Genomic DNA, 21701 nt, shown 5'->3' with positions numbered 1-21701 from the left:
AAAATTTTATTAATTTAAAAATAATTGAGTACAGCAAATAAACCAGAAATTTTTTTTGACTAAAATTAGACAAAATTAATTTCTAAAAATATGTGGTAAATTAAATTAAACGAAAAATTAACACATTTTTGTTAAAAATTATTCAAATAGTTACTTTCAATTAACTGAAAATAGCGAGGCTTAATTTCGAAAACTATACGAAAAATTTAATGCAACAAATAAAGAGCTATTTGGTGTTAACAAATTTCAATAAAAAATGAGTTAAATAAAAAAAGAAATGAGTTAAATAAAAATAAACAAAGTGAAGTTTTAAAAAATTTTAGAAAAAATTAAACAAAAATAAATCGATTTCAAAACTGCATTGTGTAATAAAAAGAAATTATACCAAAAAAAAAAAACAAAAATAAATAAATAGAAAATATAATATAATAAAAAAATTAAAAAAAAAATTATAAAAAAATTATAAAAAAATATTATAAAAAAAAATGATCGAAAAAAATAAAAATAAAACTATTAAATGAAAATCGAGCACCCTAAAATACTAAAAGCTAAATTCAGAAAAGAAAAAACAGTAGATTTGTTAGCTAAGCACAAACAACAGATTTGATGTTACACTGTAAGTTAGTTTGTTAACAAATAATAAAAGTACATAGTTAAATCAGCACTAAAAACTAGCTACAAATTAATTAGAAACAAGCGCTAGCTGGTAGTTTATGTAAATAACGAGTAACTAAGAGACATAGCATATAGAAACAAGTGACTACTTTAAATTTAATTGTGTTTAAATGTGAGTTTTAAATGAAAACAACAATTACGCCATAAATATACAAATATAAAATTTTGTGAATTATCGCAACGTGAAAATATAAAATCCAAATAATTGCTAAACAAGGCAAACAGGTGAGTTAAACACTAGTAAATCTGTTTAACAACATTAAGTATGCAAATGTTTTCAAATTTGTGCAGCAAGCGGTGTTTTCAAATATTAAAAATTTTTTTTTTTCAAAAATAACGAAATTTTATGAACTGGTTTATACATAATATGTAGTCTAATTTTATATTCGCTGTATGGACATTAATTATTTGTTAAATAAAGAAAGAGAAAGTGGGAAAATAAAAAAAGTGTTGCCTACATTTAGGTGGTTTATCGAAATCATATCTTATCGAAGTCACACACCTACTTATTACTCACTGGAAAAATAATAGAATATCTTTTGATAAATTTTTTTGTCAGGTTTATCTTATTTAAAATTACTAAACCTTGTAGAGATGTTTTGGGAGAAACATATATAGGTACATATATTAGTGGCCTTCTTCCTTTATTTGTTAATAGGCATTTATACTTTTTTTCCGTCTTCGTCTTTGCTATCAGTTTTTTTCATCTCTCCGTTTTTAATATACATATATATAAATGTTTTTATGGCAGTTCCCTCTTTACTGTCATGGTATTATTTAATTGCAGCTAGTATTTTAAATAAATTGGATTGCCTCCTAAAATTATGCAATACCAGTCAACTTAATATGTATCCAATAACACTTGCCTATAAATAAAAGTCATGCTATGTAGCTATAGTATAAATACATGTTTAACATATTCGTCTACCATATACCTTGTTGTTGTCAATAAATTATGCATGTCAATTTTATAAACATTTTTGGTGAAGTATTGAAAATTACAAAGCTCATGGGAAATTACAAATATTTACTTTGCTGCTAGTTCTTTGGCGCCAAATGCGCTTACGGCTTTGCATACCAAATTTATGTAGCTAAACAAAAAATAAAACAATTTTAATTTTGTTATGCAACGTTTGTTCTCGTCACATTTCGTAAAAAACAAGTTCGCCGCTCATACAAAACAGTGGTTCAAACATTTTTTATAAAACTCCATGACTTGAATCGCAAGTAATCGTCTTTATTGCATTACTCATGTTTGAATTAAATTGTATTTTTATAAAAAAATATCAGCAAATTACATTAAAACGACTTTTATAGCAGCTAGCTTGCATATATACCAATAGAAATTGGTGAAACGTGGCGTATGAGTGACATTTTTTTTATCGTGTTCTGCTAGAGGCTTGCTTATGCTTTTAACTATAGTATAGTCTACATTCGCTTTATAGTACCATGAATTCAGTCGTAGTGTAAAACATGCAATAAATTTTGGTAAATTCATATTGAATTTGTGATAAAGAAATTAAAGAATTTATAATATATTTACAATACAAGATTTTTATACCCTGAATAAGGTGTATTAAATTTGCCACGAAATTTGAAACACCCCGAGAGACCCTTTAAAGTATATATGTGTATATCAATGTGATCAGCGGGACGAGCTGAGTCTAATTAGTCTTGTCTGTGTGTTTTTAAATCAGTACATACGCGAACTAGTCCCTCAGTTTATCAGATATCGAACTTAAATTTTGCTCCAAGAAGCTACTCATTTCATGGAACCGCCGATCATCGAACCACTATTGGATATACATAGGTGCCATACAAACTAAAGGAACAAAATCAAATCCGTGCATAGAAAACTTTTTTATTTGAAAATATATCTTCACGATATTTTACACAGTTTATTGTCCAAACTAGTGTTTTAATCTACGGAGATATTATTAAGATCGGACTACTATAGCATGCAGCTGCCATACAACCCCTCATCCAAATCAATTCCTTCTGTGGAATTTTTTTTTTGAAAAATTATCTTGAAGATATTTGGCTTATATTACTTTCCAAAGCAACTCTATAATCTCCAAATATATTATTCAGACCACTATAGCATATAGTTGCAATACAAACTGACGGCTCAAAATCAAGATAAAATCTTGTTATGATATCGGCCGTGAAGCATTCAGTAAACGAATAAAACATATCTATAACACATAGATATATACATATAACTGTCTGAAATTTAATTTTAAATATTTCCTCATAGCAACTTTTACTAGCACAAAATCAAATAATACCAACTGGTATGACACAGCGTATGAGTGATCTGCCTTTTTTGGTGACTGCTTTTTGGCTTTCTCAACATAAAACAAATAAATTATAATAAAGTAGTATAATTACAATTAAGAAATATGAAAGTATTGAAAAAGATAGCGAAAAATCGCTTAAAAATTACTTCAATATAAAAAGCATTAGGTATCCCACGTCGTATGAGTAATTTTTTTTATCTTCTATGTACATTACAAAGATGTTGATATTTCTAAAAATTAAATCATGTATGTCTTTAGTGATTGAAAAAAAAAAATATTATATATACTAGACTTTTCAATTTCGACAAAATTTTTTATCCTAAAAATCTATGCAAATATTCCAGAGAATATGTGCCATAACTTCCTTGGCTAACCTCTCCAATTTGTTTTTTTTGACATACCACTAGTCCTCTGTAAACTAGATTTCCGATGGCAGTTTTGGTTGTGATCGTATGTCAATATGTATTATTATTTGGAAAATTAACAAACTTGAGTTCGAAAATTAACAAGAAAAAAATAATAATTTAGCTAAAAATAAACAAAATTAATTTCGTAAACTGTTCGAAAACTTAAAGTAGAAAAATTAAATGCAAAAAACCTAGTTTAAAAATAACCGAATAAATCAAATAAATCAGAAATTTTTTTTTACTAAAATTAGACAAAATTAATTTCGAAAAATATACGAAAAATTAAATTAATCAAAAAAAAACAAATTTTTGTTAGAAAATTATTCAAATAACATACTCTATTCTACATATCGTCTTGGTTAAGCGATTCACCTTAGACAAGTTTCACTTCTTGCTTTCCATTTTTAGCGCATATTTCTATTCTGAATAAGTGTAAAAACCATCTTTTTCATATAAAAGCTCTAGCTGGAATTCTTTAAATTGCCAATTGCCATTGAGAAAAAATTTTTTTATGTCTTTTTAACATCAGTTCTATACCGTTATATAATAAATATGGTAAGAAAACTACTTAAATTCTGATGCACTCTCGCAATTGATATCAAAAATATTTTTGACCAAAACTTATCAATGCAATCATATTTGGTAGAGCTATGATAAAACTCCTAAGTACTTGACAGTCATTTCCATAGAATATTTCTAAATTTTTGGTCACAAATACTTAAAAAAAAAAAAAAAAACACCATTTCTAAAGTTACTTGTCGAGCAGATTAAAGCATTTGCTGAACTTTATTCACAAAAATCAAGCTCTGCCGAAAACACGAATAATTTAAAGCAATATTATTCTATTTAAACATAATTCTGCATTTACAAGCTAAAAGCGCATAAATCGACTTAAGACACAACTGTGTTATTGCTAAGACAATGTCTCATCAGCTACCAAATGAGCTTTCTTTGCTACTTTTACTACAGTTATAGGATTTCAGGTGGCAAAAAATAAATCTCTCATAACCCAAAACTCCTTTTAATATCCCATAGTAAATTTTTTTTTTAGAATTATAAAAAGTAAACTTTGCCTCTTTATCCATATGGCCGGAGCATAGTTTGCGATAACTATGCGGCAATTGAATAAAATAACCAATAAATGCGCGCACTCATTTATATTACCCAAAAACAAAATGTAGAAGACACAATGAAAGCTTAAACGTAGATTTGTAGTTTCTTTGTTTTGAATTATTTATGAACCAATGGAATATTTTGACCACACAAAAGAGAGTTCAATGAAATTATTGCATTGAATTGCCATGTCATGAGCAATATCCATGCGCTCAAGGATAACGCAAACTCAGCACACATACACACACATATACATTTATATACATACACACTTCTGAAGTTTGAGCATAGTGCTGGTAAATGATAAATAGTTTATGCACTTTGTCTGACTCGATGCTTTGCATAAATAACTATGAAATTGCCTTGTACTCAAATACAGAATATATAGTTTTATACCCGAAAGCAGCTTCGCGCATAAGAATACTATGAATTTGCTGAACTAACGTCGGACTGTGATAGTTTTGAGGTAGCTAGGACTTAAATGTTTAGTTGAGAGATGCGCGAAAACGACTCGGAGGAGGTACGATGGTCGAGACTACTTAATAGTAACAGACCCAGATTTGAACCATAACTACCAAACTCGACATATTATTTCGGGAATATTTTTTCTCGATACAATAACAGAATGAGGAATGAACTCTGACTAAACAGTATTTTGATTCCGTCTATACGTTACTTGATCTAGGTAATCGGTTAATCACTCATCTTCAAAGACTTTTCTTGACGTTCTCTTGACCGAAACTTTCTTAAAGGGTAAACAATTGAAAAAGCTCCAAGAAGGCATCGGTTTTTCCCTGGCAGCTATCTTCTGTATAGAAAGACTGCAAAAATCATAGTGATTTTGTCAAAGCAACCCTGAAATTGTACATTTGGTGATTAAGCTCAAAGCTTTGGACTTAGTTTTGGCGTATGAGAGCTTGATTTTCTTGAGAAAGTTCGAGCTACTTGTTCCACATTTCTACCAAAAAAACCAAGCGAAGCTTCTTGTTAGACTATTGATAGAGCTTTATCTTATAATAAATTGGGAGCGAGGTGTCAGTTTGAAGCTTCAAAGCCAGAACTTTATCTTTACTTTCATTTTGATCAAGACTGAGTGGTAGCGAGGTAAGAGAGTATCGCCAAAAGGCTCTCCATCAACTTCTGTCAACGCCTCCAGATTTTTTCGAATTTCTAAAATTAATTTCAAATCTAATTTGACAACTAGATAGTTACTAAGGTATTAGATATCGAGAGAGGTCAATGGAAGTCTAACTCTGTTGTTGTGAAGAAATGCAGCCGAGTTCACAGACCTTGACCGGATAAATACCCGGACCGTTCCGGTTATACAGACCCGACTGTTTTGGGTACGGTCTAACATTCTTGTCGCGTGCTTCAGAGCTTTTCAGTAACAAAGCTGAGCACGAGAATACTGTGGTAGCACTTGATATAGAAAACCTCGCCAGAAAGTTCTCGCAAGAGCCGACGGCTATATGAACATCCGGTTCTATATGTACTTATCACCCACCTTACTTCCATTTTTCACGTAATTTTAGTCCCCAAAATTATTAAAACAAATATTTGCATAACTGTTTATGTGCTGTATTGTATTCATATCACATAGAAGTGTATATATAATATATTCCTGGACTTGCAAAGCACTTTTCCATCTCATTTGCATTGAAATCGCTAAAATAAGATGACTCTTACTCGTATATCTCGTATTACGATAGACTGACCGACGCATTTGCCATAAGCGGATAATATAGACAAAGCTCATTTAAAAATACGAGTAATTCAGTCATTTTATCGTTCGTCAGCTGCCGCGGTTGAGTTAATCCAGTGGGAGTAATAAAAAGAAATACTCGGGGTGACATGTACCCCAAGCCAGCAAGTATGTATGTGTGTGTGTGTGTTTATAAAAGCTTTTTTGCATTCAAAACATTTTCCTCTACTTGTCTTTATTTGCATTCGCGTGCTTGTTTTTATTTTCGCGCGAAGTTCGAGGCGAATTTTGTTTTTGCAATTTATTTATAAACCAATCTAAATTTACCCTGCAGACAAATTCGCTACGTTTAAAGTACTGATATTGACAGAATTCGGTTGAGAATGGCGGTTTGTTAATACAAAATTATTTTTAATCTCATTTGCTTTTACAGAATATTTTTCTTATAAGATGTTGTTCACAATAATTCGAAATCATGCAAATCAAGAAGTTAATAGCGGCGAGAATGTTGGTTTGAAGATCGTTAATGGTCTTGCTGATGTATAACTCCTTCTTCGATGGCACACAATTCCTATCTAATGGATAAAGCTATCCCCTTCTGGGCGATTGCTTCTTAAAAGTGTAAATTAAAAGCTTGGAAGTAGAAAAGAAGCTCAGATGACTCCCTACCGGTTCTATAAAACACATAGCAAAACCTTTTTGACCGTCAATCCTGGATTGGCCACTGTTTGCGCCGGCTCACCGCGATTCGATCTCGACCGTTCTTGTTCGATGTGGTCCCAAGGGACCCACTTTTTATCACCAGTAACCACTCTCTTTAGAAATGGTTAAATTTTGTTGCGACACGGCAGTTATTCGCAGATGGATATTCGGTTCTTGAGGTTTATAATGGAGATAAAAATTATTAAGGCCATCTATTAAAAAAAACAATCGATTTTTTTTTTACTAGATCTTGGAAAGATTAATGAGCGGGGTGGAAAAATATATTTGGAAGTACAAGCGGTTGCTCAGCTCACAAATACAGCTCTCTAGAACTCTGTAACTTGAGTTTTTGAGTCGCCAATATGTTGAAATGGAATATAATAGTTAAATTTTTTAGCCAGCTTGTCGGATGCCAGAAAATTTTTTTTGTTTTACCTACCATGATAGAATATACTCAGTCTATCTCTCTTTCCTTGTCAAAATATTTATTGACAAGTCTCACCTTCTGCTATATATCGGGATGTGTTCACTACCGAAGCGAAAAATGAAGGTCTTGCAATGAAGATGGATTTTGTGATTAGACGTCCAAAATTGCTTTCTATTTAGGGCTTAGTTTTTTCCTCATTCATTTGGCTAAGAATATATCGTATTCAGTTCAACTTTTAAAGCTATAGTGAGCCAAAATGATTAGGAATGTGTGAAAGTGATTCTTATAATGCCCGTCTTGGTAATTGCTCAATATTCAAAAAATTCAGACGAAGTCAATGAAGATTATTACGCCTTGGTCCCTAGTGTACTGTGAAACTAGCATCATTATCATCTTAAGAGATTGTAAAGCAGATTTAAGAAGGATCTTAGTTTTTAGTCCGTTACGTTATTAAAAGAGCTTCTATCTAAGAAGAAAGGAAGAAACGGAACGTACTCTGACTTATATTCGGTGAAAGACCTCAGCCCAGACTGTCCTAAACTTTTCGGAGGAATATTTATACCCTGAACAAGGATTATTTGGTTTTTCGTAAAGTTTGTAACACCCTGAAGGATACGTCAGAGACCCTACAAAATATATATATAAATAAACAGCATGACGAGCTAAGTCAATTTAGCCATGTACGTCTGTCGGTCCGTTTGCGAACTAGTCTTTCAGCTTTTGAGATATCGATCTGAAATTTCGCAGACGTTCTTTCTCCTCAAGAAGTTGCTCATTTATCGTAACTGCCGTTATCGGATCACTATAGCGTATAGCTGCCATACAAACTGATCAAACAAATTCAAGTTCTTATATGGAAAACTTTTTTATTTGACGAGATATCCTGATGAGATTTGGTATGAATTATAGTCAAAGGCAGCAGTATAATCTCCAAACAAATTGTTTAGATTAGACGACTATAGCATATAACTGCCATACAAATTGACTGAACAAAATCAAATTATTGTTAATAGCTTTGGTGCAGCTGAAGTTAAAGTTTTATTTTTTGTGTTTTATTTCGAAATAACAACAATTACTGCAATTTTGGTACACCCGAAGATTAATGCTTGATAAGAGCTTGTACGCGCTTGTACGCGCTTTTGGAGAAAATAGACGCTAAATTTAAACAGAACAAACTGTAAGACATTTTGGAAGAAAAAATTATAGCTTCTCAGGTTACTGCTTCCTACAGGCTTCATTTCATAAGCTTAAATTTTTGTTAAATGAAAATGGTGGCAACACTTTTTTTACACCAACCACATTTAGTTGACAATTTCCTACCGGGCATACTAAAAATACTTTGTTTATGCAAATGTTAATCTTTTTGACCCTTTCAAAAGTTTGCATGGACGGCTTTTGCCATTCAGCCTGGCAGCTGGTTCTGTGGTCATCAATTTAAAAAGCGCCAAAATGATGCTTTCACTTTTGCTATTTTGCCATTCATTGTCGCTTGCTTGCTGTTGTTGGCCATGAGCACCAAGAGCCGACAAAAAGTAGATAAATATACATATGTATGAAAAATAAGCAACTATGTCTTAGCTCGACTGAAAGCAGCATACTCTCAACTCTTTTTCTTTGGATTTGGTTTTTTTTTTTTTTGTGAAAGTTGTAGTCGCAACACAACACTTGACAGCCATGAATGGCAAATGCTGCTGTCCTCCTAGTCATTGTAGTCACTCTGTCTCGTTAACGAGCGAAGCGAACGTACGAGCGCGTGAATGCGTCGTAAACGCTGCTATTGCCATTGCCATTGGTACTGGCGGGACTCTTCAGCGGGACTCAGGGTGCAGAGCGGGCTTCAAGTTTGCGCCATCACTTTTATGCTACTTCCCTCGTCCCCCTGCCTCGTGTATCGTGCTTGAAACGTTGTCGTAAAATAAAGTACACTGCAATAAAGGCGCTGCAATAACAGCAACAACAATACTGTTGCGCCATGAAGTTTCTTCTCAACACGGCCAGGCGACTTTCCGGCAGCCTCAATGTGCGCGAAATGCATTTTACACGCTTTTGTAAGTGCGTGTGTGTGTGCTTGTTTGTGAGGTATACTATGTGGGTATACTATGTGGGCGGCGCGCAGAATACTTTATGTAATACATACACACACGAGTTTACAGTTACTCATTTCATCTCAACGTTGTCACGCCACAAACTAAGCACCCCTTACTCCACCTCTTACTGCGCATTTTGTTTGCTGCAACACCGAATTACTGGTTTTTATGTGTGTGCGTGCATATGTGTGTGTGTGTGTGTGGGCGCTCGCTCATATTTGCACAAATGTCTTGTAAAGAACATGATTAATGGTGTTTTGTGCGAAAATCTGTTGTCTTGTTTACATTTCAAGCATTATTAATTAAAACTAATTTAACTTTTTGCGCTACTAACGGCAATTACCAAGTACAAATATGGTTGCAAGGTTGCATTTCATCATAAAGAGCGTGTAATTAAATAAAAGTAAAAAATGTTTCTTCTTTTGCGGTTTTCTTATTAGACATATTTGTGAGCTTGGTCTTCTTTGTAGTTGTTGTTTACTTTTTACTGTTGTTGTTATTGTTTTTGCTAAATAAGTTCCCAAAAGGTTTTTGGAGAGCGCCGCTGAAGCAATATATATTTCTAAATACCATATATAAATCTGGGTGCTTCGTGGTAGACGACCTGACAATGTCGTGATTGTGGTCTTTCACGCTTTCTTATGTACCGTACGCTTTCTTAAGTTTGATATAATTTCATACATTTAAGGCACAGAAACGTATATATTTACTCGTCTCTTAAGCTTTACAATTCGGGTACAGCCCATTCGATTTCAAGGCTGGAAATTGTATTACTTATGATGCAGACACTCTAGTAGATGTCTCGTGTATATAACGTCAATAATAGCAATCGGAACACTGACCAATTTTTGTCTACCGGAGATTTCACATTACGCTTAACTCTCATTTTGACATTTTGACAGAAATTTCACTAAGCCGATTTCCTGCAAAACAAATACAGCAGCTTAAAGACTTCTGCTGGTCTTAACAACGAAAAAAGCTTCAAAACCCACGAATATATGCAGACTGTTGATTGATTTGTTTAGACTTTTGCTTCATTCGTTTGTATACTGAATTGAGGGAATTGATTATTTAACTAAAATATTTGGTGTTATTTTCTCAATATCGTCCTATATTATTGAAGCTTGGCTTGTTCTCAATGGGTCTGGTTTGATATTATCACTTCTTTTCTGATTTGCCTTTAACTTTGACGAAAAGTATCTACTTCATTCTTAATTAATTTTAGATATCAAAATAACGTTTACTCGGCTTCTCAGTTGACTTAACCAGTCTCTTCAAGCCTTACATAAAAAGAGTATGTTGCGTTCCGCTGCATAGACAAATTATTTTTTCTCTGACAGCCCGATTTGGAGACATACAGATCCATGACTAAACAAAAACCGGTAAAATCAGAGAACATACAATTTTCAGTCGGTCAAAAAGCTTGACAATGTTGTTGTTGCCGAATTTACAGTCCCTGGCCTATGCCTTATGAGGAATATCTGAACTTTCAGCCATTATATTCGCCAAAGAATTAATAATCACAGCACGGCGCCCGAAAGGCAGCAATATACGAAATAATTTTAAGAATAACAGCTCCCTGCTACCTTCTGCAAACTTCTTCTGCTGTTTTTGAAAAATCTTATAAAAAATGTTCATTTTCGTCATTCAGATACTTGTATCTGACATCTTAATCACCTGCTGCGACGCTAAAAAACTTTCCAAAAAAGTCGTTGGCAAAGTTTTCTTATTTCAAAGTAACCAATGTAATGAGATGAGGGTCAAGCTAAAAACTAAAGAAATAAGGTGGAGTTAAATACGGCGCACCTATTTTAATAAAAACCTATTTGTTTAAAGAATTCCTTGGAACGAATGCTGTTCAAGAAGTATTTTATTTTAAATATATTTAAAAAGTATCGTTACGGGATGATTCATTCAAATTTCGCACATTAGTAATCTAACTGGAGATAGTTACTTGTATACTGACTTTAAAAAAGATGGTTCAATCTCTCGAAAAAAATAGATTAAATAGGCGTGGCTTTGTACACCGATAATCGGCTAATCAATTTAGGAAACATTTTTAAACGCAAAAATATACACGCAAATTGCAGTGCAGAAAAATATTTTCTACAATTGCAATTTTGCTCCGACGCGGATTTGAACTTAAGTACCCTCTGACTGATAGTCACACACTCAAATTACTATTGATGATTCAAAAAATCACGTGTGTGAAATCGGGTTATATAAATTTATATACAGTGGGTGGTGCCACACCCTTTTCTTGAACAGTTTGGAAATTGAAATATTTTTCTTTTCCTCGGTTTTATATAATTTGTAATAAAGTTGGCAATGTGTTTTTAAATTACCGCGTTAATATGGAATTTTTTAGATCTAAAAAATACTGTTATATAGAAAGTGGACATGGTCTGTAAAGTATTTTGAGCCTCGTGGAGCATGCGCACATCATTTTATTTGGCTGCTCACTCAGCTCATCGTTTTATTGCTACAAAAAACCGTTAAGTCATCGTTTTACTACTTCAAACAAACGTTAAGTTTACAAAAGCATTATATCCCGATAGTAAGAAACTGCGCTTGGCTCAAAAAGTCCATACGCGACACAAATAAACAGAAAAAAGGAATGTTGGTTTTCCATCAACTATTCGAAACTTGCCGAGAGTTCGTACGGTGAAGGGTAAACTTCAGGCAAAAGAAAACAGTTTTCCTTCCATTTAATCTATAGCACTATAGAGTAGTTAGAGCGCAGAGCAAATATTTTTTTGTAATTTTCCACAGTCTGCTTGCCAAGTTGGGGCCACTTGGAGCACTCGCTCTCGCTTAGGTCAGGCGGTTATTTCGCTTGATTATTTATTTTGTACCGTTTTCTCAGTATTTGTTGTTGAACTTTTAGTGGCGCGCCGTCTGTTGCCATTGTGGCATTTCAATATGCATGCAACAAAGCGGCGCAACAACAACAAAAAAAAAAGCATTAAATGAAAGCGTAAAAAACTTTTTTGAGTTTTTTTTTCTACTTTGCTCTAATTTCTTAACAGCGCTGATGCCCCCCGCCACGTCGCTGTCTGAATTTGCTTAGTCGGTCATTTTGTGGTGGCCAGACTGCTTACTTAAGGACGAAAGGATTGGTGCATATCGAAAAGCAGGGCAAAAACACAAATACACATACCTTTGAAGGGGTCACTTGGCGCGCCAAGGAAAACGCTATCGAATGTGCGCGATTCATGCGAGCGGAAAGCGTGTAATGTGAAACTCCATTTCACAGATTGCGAAGTGTGTTTGTGTGCGTGTGTGCGTGTCTGCCCTCAATGTGGGCAATATGTAGGACGAGCTTGCGAAGCAACAAAGTTCCCATGCGATTTCGAGAATGAAATTGGTGTTGATTAAATTTATACTACACACACATATATATATATATATATATATACAATATATTCCCTTTGCGCAGGTGTGTGTGAGTGTTCACAGCGAAAACATCTCGTTTGAAGTGTAATAAAAATGAACTATGCATTCGCGTGTTTATAAATCATTAAAAACGCCATTGTATCTGAATGAATGTGTGTGTGTGTGCGTCACGCTCCTTGTTGCTGGCACTGGACCACAAGTCAAAGCATGCAGCGTGTGAACGCTCCGCTTTTTTTTTTGTTTTGGGTCACGCACCTGTGTTCGCAAAGCATTTGAAAAACTTTGAAAAATCCAAAAACAGCAAAAGCAACAACAACAGTGCATTAGCGTGTGTGGTCAGCGTACATGTATTTGTGTGTATTTAAATTAAGTGAAATGAAATAGTGAAGAACAAATGAAACACATAAACATAACGAAATGAAAACATTAGCGCATATAAATAATAAAAAATCAACAGAAATGAAATAAGTTCATAATAATAATAGAGCTGGGGGCCAGCTAATGAAATTTGCCTCGTTAAAAATCCCTGCTGGGAATATTAGTTAAAGTTTACCCAAACAATAGTGGTTGCTTAATGGGCTCCAGCGCCTAAAAGTATGCAACGAAATATTGTTGTATGAAAACAGCGGTGTACAGTTAGTTAGCGTTAGCAAAATAGCAAAGTCTATATAATGTACAATAAATATATACATATATACTGAGGTAGCTATTTGTTTGTTCTAAATAAACGGCCGAACCTCTACGGCCCTCATCGTGTAATGCCATTGTCGGTAAGTGCTGCCTAATTAACGATCTCATTCATTAAATGTTGACTTAGCACAAGCTCCCTAAACACTCGAGTGAAGTGAAAACTTTCGAAATGATTTACATATAGAAGGACAAATTTATTGTTAGAAATATGTTTTTTATTAGAAATATGTACGCATATAATATAATCATGTCAATAAATATTATATATAGTTAGGCTTACATGGGATTTAAGAAAGTGAATTTTGATGAAATTAGTTTTTAACCGAACTTATAGAAAAGATTTGTAATTCCTGGTATACGAAACAACCTTAGTTAGCAAAAAGTTTCTGTAGATTGTTCTCCTAAATTTTTTTTTCGAGTAAATTTTGTGTAAGAACCGATACGTTAACGTCCGCTTCACCGAAGCTATAATATCCTTCATATGTGCATTTCTTATAGCATAAAAGGATATAAAACATCTTTATCCTAATTTTGATCGGTCAAATCATATATTCGGATATTGTAGCGTTGCCTTGCACAATGATCTTTGGCAAATTTCATGAAATTAATATGTCAAATAAAAAAGGTTTCGATATGAGGACTTGATTTTGAACGGTTAGTTTATATGGCAGCAATATCCTATAGAGGTCCACTATTTGTGAGCAGCTTCTTAGAGAGAAAAAGACGTGTGCAAAATTTCAGACCGATATCCCAAAAACTCAGGGACTAGTTCGTGTATATACAGACAGACGGACGGCTAAATCGACTCAGCTCGTCACGCTGATAATTTATATATATGTTTTATAGGGTCTCCGACGTTTGCTTCTGGGTGTCAAAAAATCATTGCTTTGATTAAAGTAAAAATTATGATGAATTATTTACTCCCTATCACTCAAGGCCTTGTAAAAGATAAGGTTGAGAGATCTGGTCGCTATTTTGATACAATTTAGTTGATGCCTTCGGCGGTTCGGCCTAATGAAATGCAGACAGATTTTATTAATATCAATGCAGTCTTTTAAATGCCAGACTAGGCTATTCCCAGCTGAAAATTATTCCTTCGCGCTGAAATGTAGGCAACGTTGCATTTAGAGTCATCAATGAAAATACTTAGTTACAATACATTTTTTTAAGTATAAACTAATTTCGAAAGAAAATGTATTTATTTTAGAATATTTTAGAATATAATCTAAAATATGAGTTTGTTTTAATAAAAAAGTGTAAAAAATTAGGGAAAACTGTATTTCACAGCTCGAATCTACTACTAAGCATATACAAACAAAAGTTGAACAAAGTACTTGCGATCCATTATATATTAATTTGTCTTTGACTACAGAAGTTGTTATAGAAATGTTTCGACAATAATAAATCGAGTGAAAAAGATATATATTGTGTACAAGATATGTCAAACTATAGAAGTTGACCTTTTCCACGGAAATAATTATCCACTTGAAGGCACGGATATGCGAAATGGACCTCTTTGAGGAAAGCAGATTATATATAATGGGTATAGTTCCCTGAATTATATCAAATATTTTCTTGGAATATATAAAAAAAAACAATTTCATGCTCAGAGCTTTCCTATCGTTTAAATACTATTCAATCTCTCTCTTCCTACATTTTGAAGAACAACTCGACTCTGCGTCAACCTCTAAAGTTTGCCTAACTAATTGTACTTATTGATATAAACACACACACACACACATATATATATATATATATATATATACAGAAATATGCAGAACTCTATATTCCGTTTTGAATTATCGCTGCGAGTCACTGAAGTGTGTTAGCTACATCAATGAGACGTTGCGAAGAATGCACAGTGGGTGGTTAATTGTCGTAACCAAATCGATTGTTGTGATGGCTTACGGTAATACGCGCACACCATGGTCGGGGATACAACTTATGGCAGTTGTAAATTGTAAGTAACCTCCTTCTCTTGTGACAGAAATAATTTCTCAACTTGTTGTTGCTATTATTACTGCTGAGAATTTCCAAGCAGCAAATCGAATCTCGACAATTCATAGTTGCGATATTGCTTTCTAGATTCGCAACATAACGGTAAAATATATAATAAAATATAATAAAATGTATATATGTGAGAGTAAATATAAAATTATCAAGTAGGTGACGCAAAACTGTAAAGTTAACTGTATGTGAACTCGTACATATACATACATACATGATCTTGTAGATGTGTATGTTTGAAATTGAAAATTTATATTATTGTTGTGTTTGTGCTGTTATATTTATTTGTTATGCGGTATTTTTTATTGCCATCTGTTTGTGTCGTTCGTTCGTTCGCGTTGTGTGTGCTTGAGGTGAATCAGCAAACGGTTGAGAGCAGTCGAAAATTTATGATTTGCAAAGATGCTGCCATTACTTCCCAAGGACAGTTTAGTAGATTTTATCTACGATTTTTCGTAACATTCAATTTCATATGTGTATATATGTGTGTATTTATTTTTGCGTTGCAATGTGGTATAAAACATGTATAATAGCTGAAAACATTTAGCTAAATTGTGAAAAATGTTTAAGATTTTTAAATTAAAATTTCATGAAATAAAATCTCACAATTTGTCATAATTTTATTTATGTTTCAAAAATTTATCTATCATTTGATACCGAAGTTTTGCTTGCAAAAATGTTTTAAATGAAATTTATGCTTTGAGTTTCTTCTGGTCTGAGTATATTTGCGAGATAGCAGAAATTATTACTCTGCTCCCAAATGTAGGCAATATTTTTTTTTCAAAAGTTTTTTAAAGACTTTTGATGGTTCCACATAACTATATACATATATTATCTGCTTCGAAGTGGTAACAAATTTTCCTTAAATCAAATTTGGAATAGTGATGGATATCACATGATATATTAACGACTTAACCACGTCCATAAAGAGTCAGAAGTTTAAGTTCAAAAATATCTTCAATTCTCATTTGAACTTTTAAATCATTCGCAATCGTTTACAACAAGTGAAGGACCTGTACTTCTATTCTCTAATATAAAACGCTTGGCTTGCGACAGCTTTTGGGGGTTCTTTTGTAACTGAAACTATCTTAAGATTTCTTGCTTTTCAGTTCTTGAAGTGGTATTTAATTCTCTTTCTATAAATCCTTCATATACAACAATATTATATCTGTTAATCTCTCTTTGTTGCTGTTATAGCAACCGCAAATATTTGTGGAACTTGCTGCCGAGTTGGTAGTCCTCGTCGTAATATATATATGGATCCTTTTTTAAGGAGATAATTTTTGAAGAAGATGATACCTTTATATTAAGAGGGAGTAAGGTTAAATTGTTTAAGAAACGTCCCATTTTTATGATTGTTGTTGTTTGATGAAATAGTAAATTTATTTCGAAAAATATTGTTTAGTTGTCCCTTCTCGCTTTATTGTTTCAAGGATACTTCAAGTAAAGAGTTGAAATTGAATAGTCGGCAGAGACAATTTTTAGAATATTTATAGCAATTATTATTATTACTAGTTGTTAGGTAGATCCGATGTACGCTCTAATGGCTTAATATATTATAATAATAATAATGAAGGACTTTAGCCCTGGATTACTGTCCGAACATAATTTTTCAGGATTTTGAAAGTTTTCCATACAGGGACTTGATTTTGATCGATCAGTTTGTATGGCAGCTATATGTTATATTTGTTATCGGTGGTTCTAATAAAAGAGCAGCTTTGTGGAAAAAAAAGGACGCGTGTAAAATTTCAGATCAATATCTCTAAAATTAAGAGACTAGTTCGCTTATATACAGACGGACAGACCGATGGACATGGTTAAATCGACTCATCTCGTCACGCTGATAATTTGTAGGTATACTTTTTAAGGTCTCCGACGTTTTCATTTGGGTGTTCTAAACATCGTGACAAACTTAATATACTCTGTTCAGGGTATAAAGATCAGTGGTCATGAAGGTAAAATTCTAACTACAAAGCGCTGTTAAAAAGGCGACAATGAAGTACTTCGCTTTGACTTCGGTTTTTGATATGTAGTAGTATCGTTTGAAATCGATTTGCCTTGTTCTCACACAAATGTAATTTATTATGTTATTTTTTGAGTTTAAAATAATATTTTTTTTGATTAATTAAACACTAATTATTGTGTGAAATATCCGTTTTTTTATGCTTTTGCCATTAAAGTGTTTCATAAATGCCGTGATTTCTATTTAAGAGCAGCAAAAAAGCAAAAAATCAACAAAGCAACAAACTCTGTTTTCTTAACATATAATTCAAAATAATTGAAACGAATAATAATGGCATAAATAAATGAAATGTTTCGCTACGCAAATATTCGCACAAAACATTGAATTATATATTTCGCTTGTAATCACATTGATTAAAGACATTAATAACAAGCGCATACATAAAAACATACACACACAAATAAAGTAAGAAAGAAAAAAGAAAAAACCGCAAATAAATCGTTTAAGTAAATATTTATCAAATATTTATGTGTATTTGCAGAACAATGTTGCCATAAAAAAATCACTAACAAATAAACACATACACTCATACATATGTATATATAGAGAAAACTATGCGGCCCAAAAATATCCATTTATTTGCAATGAGGCCACTTTCGTGCAGCAATAAATTAAAATCGACAAACATTTTATAATTTCAATTCACATTTTTTGTTGTTGTACATATTTCTCCTACTTTTAACTTCGTTTTGTTGTTGCTTTGATTTGTGCCGTTTCGCTTTTTGTGTTTCTGCTTTGTTTTTGCGGCAGATGTCAGCTGCCAGCTGCCATATTTTCACGCCACTTTTTTCGCTTACACCATTCTTGGTTGTTAGCCGCTTCGGTCGCTTTCAAAGTGGCACAAACTAAAGTGGCATAAAATGTATTTGTAAATTATGCACGCGATTTACTAAAGTCACACATATATATGTATGTAAGTGTGTATGTGTTGTAATCAGCATATTTTATTGGTTATATTAGCGTAGTATAAATATCAGAGGGCATAGCGCATAGCATATTGCCGGTTGCTTTAATAACGTACCTACAATAAATAGCATAAATAAAGGGTTTTTTGCGTGGCATGTGTCAAAAAAAAAAACTTTTGTTGATACGGTGATACCCTAGAGTATGAATATGTGTACCGTTACCACAAACTTGGCGAATATTTTTTTGAACTAATTTTTGGGAGCGCCTTGAGTTTTTACTCGTTGTAAAAGAAAAAATCGAGACGAAAAGGACATCGACATGGACCTTTAACAAAGTTAGACTTACTTTACCAAAAAGGCCACCTTTGCTTACAGCTGATATGCTGATCGTGAGCTCCAAGCTCAAAATTCAAGAGTATTGCATCGACAACAATATCTACGAGGAGTCGTAATCTCAAAAGAGAATCCATTTATATCAGATACGGAAAATCCATGTATATCCAAACTGGCAAGGTTGAGTCCTACTAGCTGCTTAACACGCAAATTCAAGACGATAAGTGTAGAGACATCATCAGGAAAATTAAAATCTAATCAACTGCCGCAGACGACGAAATTTAAGATAATCAGTAATTTTAACGACTAGAAAATGAATTGATATTATTCCTCTACGGTCTTGTAATTGAGCTATCTTTACTTTCCCCAAAGGTGAGACTATTTAAAGACTTTCGCAAAGTTGTGGTGATATCTACGTGCATAAAAGAGATCCGGTATCATTTGAATGATGACGATCCTAATCTATTTAATGTATTTCTTGACATATGTCCGTTAGCATTTGATATTTTTCTTGGTTTTCTAAGAAAGCGCAATCTAGCGAACTTTTTGGTTAGAGCATAATAATTTTCCTCGCAACAAAAATAGTCAAAGAGGTTCTTTAGCATTAATAACCATTTCTGCTAATTGTTTCACCGCGAACTTTTAACTCAACTTAAAAAAATATGCTCAAAATCTAACCAGAAAAATTTGAAAATTTCTAAAATAAGATAAAAGATGTTTAAAATCATAACCACCTGAGAAAAATCGAAAATTTCTTCGATTGATTGGAGTTTCTCGTCGATCCTTCAGTTTCTTCATCATCATATCTATTTCATATCGCTTTAGATTAGGTTTAGTAAAACAGCACGGAAATTATTATAAAATATTGCCTACAATTAGGCATATATATAAACAATGAGAAAACTATTAACCGAATATTGGTTGGAAACTAAAAAATACATTTTTCACTTATAAAATATGCAAATTTTTTTTTCATAAATTTAGGTAGATAATGTTTCCACTGAAATTGTTAGCAATACTTTCTATTTGGTATAAAAAAATGCTAAGCAACCATTTAAATAAATTGTTGCCTACAATTAGGCATATAGGAAAACGTTTTCTTATATTTTAGCAAAGTCCCACACCTATGTTAATATTATATACCCACGAATCGCATATAATATTTGCAGGTTAACAGGCAGATGTGCTATTATTAAGTGTTGAATAAACTATCATTAAAAAGTAACCCTATATGCTTATGCTCGTAAGTTTTGCAATGTTTTCTTCTTCTTGAAATATTTTACATGACAACGGCGCCTTACCTTTCCTGCCCCAGTAATACAAATACTCGCATGTACCTCCGCTACTTACTGCCAACGGACCTAATATCCTGTGCGGCTGCGAGTCAATCGCATGGCAGGTACCGCCTGTGCGCTAGTTGAGTTGACTTCCTTTGGCATTTATAGCATTTTGACAGTTTCATTTTAATTTTATGCCAAACGTCAGTTTACTACTTACTATTCGTGCTTTCGTAGTTGTTAGGTAGCCACAGCCGCACTGGCGCGACATATTACATTGAATATTCCATGAAATGGCCCCTATTGGGAGGCATTCATGCATGCGCGGGGCAACTTAATAGATTTATGTAAGTCCACATGTTTGTGCGGGACTTTGAGTTGCCGCTTTGGTTGAAAATCGATTTTCGGTTCATTGGCCGTGCCACAAACTCTTTGTAGAGCCACGGATGTTCGTATTCATGTATGCGTAACATATGTGCTTTAGAGCTAACAATTTATGCACTAACTAACTGTAGAGTAGAACAAACTCCAATCTAAGCATGCGGTAAATAGCGCAGAATGGTATTTTAATTGCGAAAAGTTTTCCGATTACGTTTTCGCTTTATTGTCGAGGAATTTCACTTTAACAGTATTTTACGAGGATAGTTTTGCGACTCGCTGATTTAAGTATACGTTTTTTGGGTTAAAATAGCTTGCAACTTATCCGCAATAGTTGTCTCTCAGTTTCCAAGACTTAGCGAGTATTGGATCGAACAAACAACTGGCATAAATCAAGTAGAAGGAGAATAAAATAAAATTATACGACTTGAATAAGGACTTCACATACTATCTTGTAAGAAATTCAACTAGATAGCAACGTTCAAACATGGCGAGTTGAGAATGGACAAAGCAATAGCGTAGACTTTCTTCTTCAATTGGTATTGAAGATATTTTCTTATGCCTCTTTTAACCATAGTAACTTCTCATTAGATCGTTTGCGATTACTTCGATGCTGAAGTATGAACATCTATGTAAAAAGATTTGGAAGAAAATTCAAAAAAATGGAACTACGAGATTACTTGAAATTTTGTGCTGCAAAAGGAATGACGGCTACGGCATCATTGAAAATGTTGCACAAGGGTTTTTGGGAGTCTACTTTACCACGTACACAAGTATTTGAGTAGCACAAGGCATTCAAAAAAGTTCGTGAAGTCATCGAAAACTTGCCTCATGTGGACGACTCACATCCACCTCTGCTAATGGCAATAACATCGAAAAAGTTGAAGGAACAGAGCTTGAAAATCATCGTGTTGGCATAAGAGAGGTATCAGAGAATCTCAACATCTCTTATGGATCGCCTCAACACATTTTGGTTAATGTTTTGGGTATGAAGCGTGTCAAGTCTCTGACCTGAATATTTTGCAAAAATGCGGACGAGTAGTATCCGAGGATCTTGCATTCATAAAACACATGATTACTGGGAACGAGATGTGCGTCTATGACTATGACATCGAAACTATCCAACAATCTAGCAAATCTAGCGAATGGCGCTCAAAAAATGAGTCGAAACCGAAAAGTTCAAAATTCGATTAAGGTAGTGAAGGTTATCCCAACCGAGGATTTTAAAAATGTATGGAAAAGCGTATATTGAGGTAGGAGCCTACTTTGAAGACGATTA

General features: G+C 33.3%; 1 protein-coding gene across 14 annotated transcripts in view; it reads left to right on the top strand.

Annotated features, from left to right (window-relative positions):
- The first annotated feature begins 385 nt into the window (after window positions 1–385).
- LOC106615863 (uncharacterized) overlaps window positions 386–21701 on the top strand; it is a 159889-nt gene continuing 138573 nt past the window's right edge. For 6 of the 14 annotated variants that reach the window (XR_004977756.2, XM_036369034.2, XM_070110823.1 and 3 more), the window contains exon 1: window positions 395–900. The gene's annotated coding sequence lies outside the window, so the exon portion shown is untranslated. Of the gene's footprint in view, window positions 901–21701 lie in introns of all 14 variants that reach the window. The other 8 variants (XM_070110824.1, XM_036369036.2, XM_036369037.2 and 5 more) reach the window with 3 other exon arrangements.

This window comes from Bactrocera oleae, chromosome 5, assembly GCF_042242935.1.
Source record: "Bactrocera oleae isolate idBacOlea1 chromosome 5, idBacOlea1, whole genome shotgun sequence".
Classification (NCBI taxonomy): Eukaryota; Metazoa; Arthropoda; class Insecta; order Diptera; family Tephritidae; genus Bactrocera; species Bactrocera oleae.
The sequence above is the reverse complement of the archived record's forward strand: the minus strand, read 5'-3'. Positions and strand labels throughout refer to the sequence as shown.